The following is a 9413-nucleotide window of genomic DNA, read 5'->3' on the forward strand; positions in this document are numbered from 1 at the left end:
GAGGAATGTGACAGTTTGACATGGCAGCGCTGACAAAAGTGAACCTCAGCGGTCGAATATCAAAGATTTTAAACCAAAGAAAGCCCATAGCCTGAAGTCACCGGCGGCACTGTTAGAAGTCTCTGCTAACGGACCTGATGTAAGTATAATCATAATGTTTCAACTGGTCAAACCATTTGTTTCCATAGCTGAGTGTCTGTTGTCTATATGCCAGACCAGTCATCATGTACTTCAAACTGCAGTGGATGACATTCAGCTGCAGTGATTGTTATAATGTGATCAAAAGTACTTTGTCTGTAGACTCATGTCCTTGTAACGTCTCAGACTAAAGCATTGTGCCCGCCTGAATAGGAGTTCTTTTTTCTTTTTCCTTCCACCATCTTCCACGGAAACACCTTCAAGATTTGTCATTCACACCCATTAACTGGCTTACACACCACATCTGAAGCCGCTCTGTTTAGCTGTCCCCTTTAAATAGACCGCTTGTGTACAATGGGAGGAGTGTGTTTTTTCCTTCCATCACTGACATAGCCTACTGTAATGACATCCACTGCTGGGGTGTGATCAAACTTTGTGTCACTGCTTCACAAACTGTTAAAAACGTGTTGTTGTTTTCGACACATGGATCGACTGCGAGGGCTGAATACACTGTAGACTCTTGTGGCTGTTTATCTGCCCCTTCGTTTCAAATCCATGTTTTTGTACAAATGTTGAATAATAACAGGAATCACGGCAATCTTATGTGTTTCTTATTTTACACTTCTGAAGTTTAAGTTACAGAAGTCCTGACATCTCATTTTAAGGTTCAGTTTCTGAATACAGGCCGTGTGCATTTCTCTGTGGACTGAGCGCTTCGATACTTTCACAGTATTAATATAGAAACTAGACCTGCTGTATAATCAAAAAAGGACATTGAAATCAATAAACAATATGGGACCTTTAAAAAGCACAGTTTTCTTAGTGGCATTATTAGTGGTACTCACAATGATGCATATTTTAATTCCTAAAATGAAATGGGGAAGTAATTCAGAGGTAATGGAAGCAGCTTTGACTGATGTCACTGTATAGTATAATTGGCGTGTACAGTACGTAAATGTGCAGTGGATGCAGGCTGCAAAAAACACAATACATTGCAAAAACACAATAAGACAAAAGAGGCAAGACAAAAAAACAGGGCCAAGATTTTAATTATGGCTTTTTTGTGGAGCAGTGCTGGTCACTCCTGTGCACATGGACACTTGAATGTGCAACTGGAATCTGGACTAGTATGCAGTTACATGGATGGATTCACAGGAAGAGAAAATTATGCAGACGACTATAACGGTCGCTGTTAGCGAAAAAAGAAGCATGGATTACGATACGCGTCTTCAGCCTGTTCAGTCCCGTTGCCACAAATCAGATATCAGACTCAGGATCACACATGAATGTGTTTGATATCATTATTGAAAATGTCAGATTTCTTGGGATGTTTTGTGCTGCCATTGAAATATATGAGAAAAAATGATTTAGGCCTCTTTGAAACTCTAGATATGTGTGTTTGTGCTGTCATGCTGTGATATCAAAATGTCTTAAATACAAACATCAATTCATTAATCAATTAACTGGAATTTATTTAGGCGGCTTACATTAATGTAAATAAAAATGTATGATAATATTAATCTTTACGTGAACATGAATGTGTCGAGTGAAGAGTGGCTTTAATCCATCAGACGTTACATTAGAGTAGGAGGCCCTGCTATGTGTTGATTCTTTGCTCAAAAACACCTCACCAGTATTTTCTGATGCTGTGCTAATGCACAAACATTTTCCCTTCTTATCTACAGCATCTCTCTAGTACCTGTTGCCCAAACCTCCACCACTAACACCTCCAGATTATGTGCCAGAGCAGACAAATAAAAACAAAGGATGATTCACTGTGGCAGTTTGGCAGCATTGAACAGGAACAGAGTCTGGCGGGTGGGCTGGGACAAACAGTATTTAAATTTTACAGAATGTACTGTAACACAATGACTGTATTGACACAGATTCACAGAGTCAGCTTCTAGAGGATAATAAATTGCACACTCCCTGCAGGAATTTCTATAGATTTAAATTGCTTGTTCAATAATGTTCTGAGAGAGTGTTTTCAGAATTTACCGTTGTGTATTGACTAAGCAAACTGATCCAAATGAATGAACAGATGTTATTTAAAGGGCCTCCCCCGCATCTTTTGTCACTTTACAACACAGACATATATTTTTCTAATGTCTCTAAAATGCACATATGATGATAAAATAAACATAAATTACATCAATGCAGTGGCGTATTACATTCACACCACTGCATCAATACCAATTTGGAATAACTAGATTTTGCTGCTGGCAACAAACTGTGAGCATATAGTAAATCTGCATCCCTATTCATGATCATCAGCTTGATTAATGACATGCTGCACATTCAATTCTTAGTAATTTAAGGTTGCTGGTAATTATCCCCTTACATCATTTTACACACACTGCAAAAAGAGTAAATGAATCAATAATGAAATAAATCTCAAATTAACAGAATCCTATTAACAAGATTCTGTTAATTTACAATTAAGTGAATCCCATTATCACCCTCACCCCCCACACCCCCCCCCAATTCACTTAACTCTATGTCCAGGGCAGAAAACGATTTCACCTCTTTGATGGCAAGCCCTTACACTCAGTGATATTGCACTCAGGAGGACTTGCACAGCAAGGGGAAAAAATATATAGTGCAGCCATTAATTTGCCATCTCCAGAAAAGGGCATCAGTGATCTGTGAAATCACTTTGTTCGTTTGAGATGGTTGCACTTTCTGTTCATTTACGTCTGATAATGACTTAGATTATGTGAATCTCCCCGTCTGCCTGTCTCTTTTTTGGCATCTGCAGTATGTCAGACTGGAACATTCCCATGCCCTCACTGTCAGTCTAATTCTACTCCTGACGAAAGCTTAAACAGCCTCGGCTTTAAAGTAATCAAAAGAACATATTGGAGAATGAGAGCTGAGACACTCCCTCTGTTGACTGAGCCACAGTTTTGTTTGCTGTGACCCATGAAATAATCTGTCAATGGGATAGGAAACGTGAAGCACTCCCATCGATTCTATTTTTTATTGTCAGTGTTCAGTTCTGCTCATGTGGTTTTTATTGCACCATGGGAAGTCTCTGGCACTGCTCTGTCATCTATTGTTTCTCAACTTCTGTTCTGTGTGGGAAGCTGTGGATTCCGGTACAGCAACTTCTCTCTTACTGCAGGAATCTAGTTTAGCAGCCGCAACCTTATTTTTTTGGCAAAAGCAACCGTTCTCCACAGATGCTACCTGTGCTTGAAATTATAATTAGTGAAATGTAATTGCACTTTTACATCATCCAACCCACCAGTGCTCAGAAAATGATGCCAATATACTGTATGAAACCACCAGGAATGTAATGCTTAAAATTATTTAATCAGCTTGTTAACAAGCTGTTCGTCATGTCCGTGGGTTTTGACTTCCACTTCTCCGTCCTCAACATCCATAAATTAGAGTTAGCAGTACAAAGCTATACCGCAGTTTTCATTATATTTTAGATTTTTTACATTTTAGGGTCAAATGTGTGGCATAAAAGGTCTCACTAGTAGAGGCAGTAGAGTTAGCAGAAATATGCAGTTCCCCCATCAGCTCAACTGAGCATTTTAGCATTTAAAAGCTCTTTGTTTTTAGTTTTATGTCCCACAACTTTACTGTTTCAGTTCAGGCTAAATACTGTAAGCAAAAAACAAACAAACAAACAAAAAAACTCTGATAAAGCTAATGTTCAAACTAGCTAATGTAATGGAGGATATAGTTGGTGGGGAACAAAAACAGAGTGAATATTGGACTTGCAATAGTCCACTGGTGAGAAAATCACTGTCTGCTGGAGGTGTAAATTGACAATTGCTGTGTTATCTATAAATCAAAGAAATCAGCTGAAAACTGAGTTACACTAATCAGTATATTTATTATGTATTTGTTTGTCTCTCTAATGTTTCTTTTTCTGACATCTGTCTTTTTATGTGTATTTTTCATCTGTTTTGGGAAGCACATTGTATAGTAACTTTTTGTATGATATGTACTATTCAAAGAGAGTTAAAATTATTATTAATATTATTAACACTATATACTAATTTGAACTGAACTGAACTGGTGTAAAAGGCTGAAATGTCGCACTGTTTTCTGATGTAGCAACTTTAAGGGAAGGCAGGCGTAACCCCCTAAGGATCCCTTAGAGGGGATTTAAAGTTAGAGCAGTATCGCACCATCATATCTACTTTTAATTAAGTGAAAGATTTGTACTTGCTCCTTTAGTGCCACAGCCTTAATGTCACCAGTATAGTTCCACTTCACTTCAGATTGAGGCAAACGCTTTTCATCTCATTTCATCTTATTCAAAAGAAATAAAAAATATTAAATTCTGTTGATTCCAGACATTAGTGAGGTCCTGTGGGATTGGAGCTGAACCATGAATAGTCAGAAAATACTGTTACAATTCCCATCAAATCTACTTTATAAGCATATTTTTTACATTTAAGCACACATTATTTAACAGAAGTGTTTCTCCCTTCCATGTTCAAACTGCAGCACAAAAGGTCACACCTGTAGCACAACGGTTTTCCCTCCTGGTCCCTCAGTCTGTCATTTAGGTTTTTTCCCTCTCTTCCCTCACTACTTGCTCAACGAGAAATATGACGAGTGATGGAGGAGAGGAGAAGGCGAGGGAAAATAGAGGCCATTTGGGAGAGTTTATTTGCTACTCAATCATGAAAAATGGACGTGCGCTATTGATGAAGACACCCTACCATAACTGAACCAATGGCGTGTTCATTTCCCACTTTTGCTGCCATCGGCAGGACGGCAAGATCTGATAATTAACACAGGCTATTTGGCAGTTTTATGCGCACTTACATGGATTTATCTTTTTTCTCATCTTCTGCTTATGAATACTTGGGGGATTCATTCAAAAAATTTTTATTTATCTCTATTTTAAATTTTAATTTAAACTAATCATAATCTAACTTAATCTTAATTGAATTTTACCTCAAAATCTAAACATTTTCAGTAACTGAAAATCAAAATCATTTTATTTATAACTAAACCTGACACTTTAATCGTAATCAGTTTATCATTGCATTTAAACACATACGCGATATGGTGCATATGGAGTTTAAAAAAAGATCAAGCAGCACATTATCCATTCATAATCTTAATTGTAATTCAACTTGATGGAATCCTAACTGAATTGTAATCTTTGATATAAGTTTTTTAACTATTAAGTTTGATGCTGTTAGCTAGCTGTTAGTTGGGATTTGGAATTAGGAAATCAAGTTTTCATCAGTTATCAGTATTATCAGATGGGTGTAAGATCTGCAGCTGCAAACCTTATAGCTCTCTCAGCTTCTACAGCCATGTTCAGTTCTCTATAATGATTGATTTCTTTAGTTTTGTGAAAATGACATTACTGTTTTCTAATGCTGTCAGAGAATCATAAACAGTGTGGAAAATGTGAAATTGGTTGTTTCTTGCTATTAATGATGCACTGTATCAGCCCACAGTCCCTCTTTTCAACTGCATTATCACACAGCAGTGATGTAACTGTAACAAAGACTCTATAAACCTAAATCTAAATACTTAGTGAGTAAGTGTAAAGTCATCTGGAGTTATTTGAATGCATGGGCGGTAACTTCAAAAATACCAGTCTACAGCAAACAAGGCTAAAGGCTTTTTCCTGAATGCGGATCAGAAAAAAAAAAAAAAAAAACGCACATCAAAATGTGTACACTTGGCTAAGATTTGCAGCTCACAGTAAAAAAATCCTTCCTTTTCCAACAGTGGACTGTTGTTGGCTGATGCTGAAAGAAACCCAATTAACCCGAGTTAGAGACAGAGCAACACTTCCAGCAGTACCCTTCTCCAACACTCAGGAGATCACTCTCTACCATTAAAGCGAATACACTCAGATGCACCACACTTTTCTAATTGAAACCTTTGGGACTGACTTTTGAGCTTCAGAAAAAAACCGTATAAATGTTAAGGAAGAGACAAAGAGCTCAAAGGATCAGGGCCCTCCTTGGTGAAAAACAATATGTATGGGAAGGGAGAGGGATTCAAGAAGCACAACCACATCTCTGACTAACAAACATGTGTTTCCACACTTGACAGAGCTTTGGGGAAATTGGTGTTAGATTAGACTGAGACTAATATTAGGATCCTTCGTCAGTAAATATTCCTACTGAGGTGTGCTCGCTACACTCTCTAGAAAACAACTCATAACTTAGCTGCAACTTTTCTCAGATGACTCAATTTAGTCACTTTAAACTAACCTGCACATCACTTATGCTGTCCCCAGACACACACACACACACACACACACACACACACACACACACACACACACACACACACACACTCATTCTTGCACACACAGCATCAAGGGATAAAGCAAAAGAACATTTGTCAAATTAAGTGAAACTTGTGCTATTGATTTCTTCTAGCCAAAGTAAATGAAAGAGAATTAATTAAAGAGGATTAATGGATAAATGAGAACTAGGCAGATACATTTCCTATGGAGCTATTAATGACCCACAGGGCAGACGGGGGCCCACACTCGTTTTGTCACCGTGGCATCATGATGAGCAGACACCGTCCTCAGCTCGACGAGAGCGACTTAAACTATAACTCAGGTTTGGTCCGTCACAGAAGCTCAACAAATAAGCACAACGTTCACAAAAGACAGAGTAGTTTCTGTTCATCTTATCAAACATGAAATAACTTCTAAGCAACTGTAAATGTAATAAAGGTACTTTCCCCTTGGTGAAGTGATGAGTGGTGGGAAGAATGAGATACCCCATCCCCATTCGGCAGAAAAGTGGCCCCTGTATTACATATTTTTACATCATATATTTCATTCCAGTGGTCACCAGCCTGGTCGGGCCCCTTTAACGGCTCACAAGATAAATCTGAGAGGTTTGTGAAATGATTAATTGGGGAAAAAAGGAAAAAAGAACAACGTTTTGTTACACGAAGAGTCTTCCTAATTTGGTCCAATCTTGGCTTTTTTTTGTGAAATACTGGATAGTTTTGCCTTTCATATATGAGAACCCATATGAGAAGATGACGTGGGAAATAACTAGATACTCTGAACTTCTGGTACAACTTTAGCGCAGTATTATGTTTTATGAATGTATCATATGTTTTTTGTATTTTTTTTTTTTTGTAAAATCTTTATCTGAAAGTATGAACTAGCTTAAAATGGAAAAACCCACTTAGAGGCTCCACCACTGAAAGTGCCTGGAGTTGTCCCACATGGGTGCTTAAAATAGCCCGACTTTCCCTTCTCAAATAATCATAAAAAAAAAAAAAAAAACATCCCATATGAATCATCCAGTACTGTACATATATGTCAAATTAAATTAGAGATTCAGTGAAATGTCTCTCGCACTGAGCTGAAAACGGTGTAACTGTAGCACAGAAACACGGACAGGAAACTGCAATCATGTAGTACACTGTGAAAAGGCACACAGTGTTAATAATGTGTAATCTCAGCTCTCCAAATTCACAGTTCACCCTCCGAAGGTGCAGGTGCTCACTTAAGTTTGGTCTTTTGGATTAATGCCATTAAAACCTTTTACGCTCTCCAACCAAAGTAAAAGAGAAACCTAAGCTTTTATATGAACTGCTTAGATACATTGTATTGTATTAGATTGTATTGAAAAATACTGCAAAAATGCAATTTGAATCCCCCATACGTTTTTATTAAACTTTGAATCTATCAAATGACTTGCTCAGTAGATTCAAATATCTTAATAGGTGAGTCACAGGATTGTTGTGTCCACTGAGAGTTTTTATGGTTTTTATGTTGGAGTCAAACATCCTCTCAGATTTTCTCCAGAGTACGAGGCCTTTGTTAGTGTTCACATTCAGAGCACGGATCAATGTTTATTACAGCAGCAGCAGCAGCAGCAGCAGCAGCAGCAGCAGCAGCAGCAGCAGCAGCAGCTTTAAAGCGAAATGTATGTCCAAACAAGCACAAGAGAAAAATCCAAGAATCATTAAATAAAGTCTTCAAACTTCAGATTTGCTACAGAAATGCTTTGAAATACATTAAGCTCACTAACTTTGAAAAGTTTTGAGACTTAAAAAAAAAAAACAGTCTGTGCTGCTGTTGAAGTTGTTTGAACAAGCGCAGCCACATTTTCAGTCGATTTCAGAGAGATCAGTCATTGCGTCATGTTATTATAAAAACATTGTGTTTGTTAGAACAGTTGAGAAAGTTTCTTCACACACTCATCAAAGAGCAGAGCAGTGCTCTTGTGATTAATCTTGAATCAACAATAAAATGTGCGATAAGTTTCACATACCTGGATTCACATGACGTACATTTTCACAAATTACAATGTCAAGTAAAACTCACAGCTGTCTGACAAGTTGCACATTTTGGGTTCCCAGTTTATACACACAATATCCCTCCGTGGTGAGCTGTGCCATAAGTCATTTCCCAGCATATGAGAGGGTAAAAAGGAGAAAAAGAGAGGGAAAGAAAGAAAAAAAAAATCAATGGAGACTTCAACAAATTGAGTTTGCTGCTCTGAGTTGAAAATGTTCAAGCTCACGATCCATTGCTTCGGCACAACAGGATCAAGTTGTCAATTGTACTCAAAGCGGCAGATGTGGAGACCTTGAAATTTGGATGGATGTTGTTCTGCACACCGCAAATAAAAAAAAACAAACAAAAAAAACAAAGTGTTGGAGGGACTGGCTTTGCCGCTGCAACATCACTTTTGTAATCACTGTGATAAAGCAGTAGTTGTGTTGTATTACAGCACAGACATGAGAGTGGTATAAGTCGTCTTATCTAAATGCAAATGAATGTATTCAGCTATTCCTTTAAGACTAAGGAGATTGTGTGTTATTTTTCTCAACGTTTCGTGTACAAGTTTGTCCTATAAAAGCAACACAAAGATCACGACTGCCTGCTGGTTGACATTACATCGTAGTAAAAATAACGTTGTAGTAAAGTTTGTGAAAACTGAAGCTTCAGCACTTAATTCTCAGATCTGTCCAAGTCCTCCGACCTGAACCATCATACACATTGTTTGTCCCTAAATCCTCTGAAGCAACCCACAGGAGCTTCTCCTGACAAAGTGGCAGGTGTACCAGCCCTTCGTTGTCATGGTTACACATAATAAACACATAGTTAAGCTTATTGAAAGGTCAAGGTTAAAAAGAAAGAACTATGACTATTGGTTTCAATTGGGAAACATTGGTTTCCTGTGGACTTTGTTGCTCTTTATACCCTGTCACTTGTTTCTGCTCCCGTCATAATTAATACGGTTGTTAGAGGTCACCAATTAATGATAAGTAAATAAATGACAATAAAATGTATCTACGGG

This window comes from Seriola lalandi, unplaced genomic scaffold (genome assembly GCF_002814215.2).
Source record: "Seriola lalandi dorsalis isolate HSWRI2012SDOR001 ecotype SW California unplaced genomic scaffold, Sedor1 jcf7180002054519, whole genome shotgun sequence".
In the NCBI taxonomy this organism is placed as follows: Eukaryota; Metazoa; Chordata; class Actinopteri; order Carangiformes; family Carangidae; genus Seriola; species Seriola lalandi.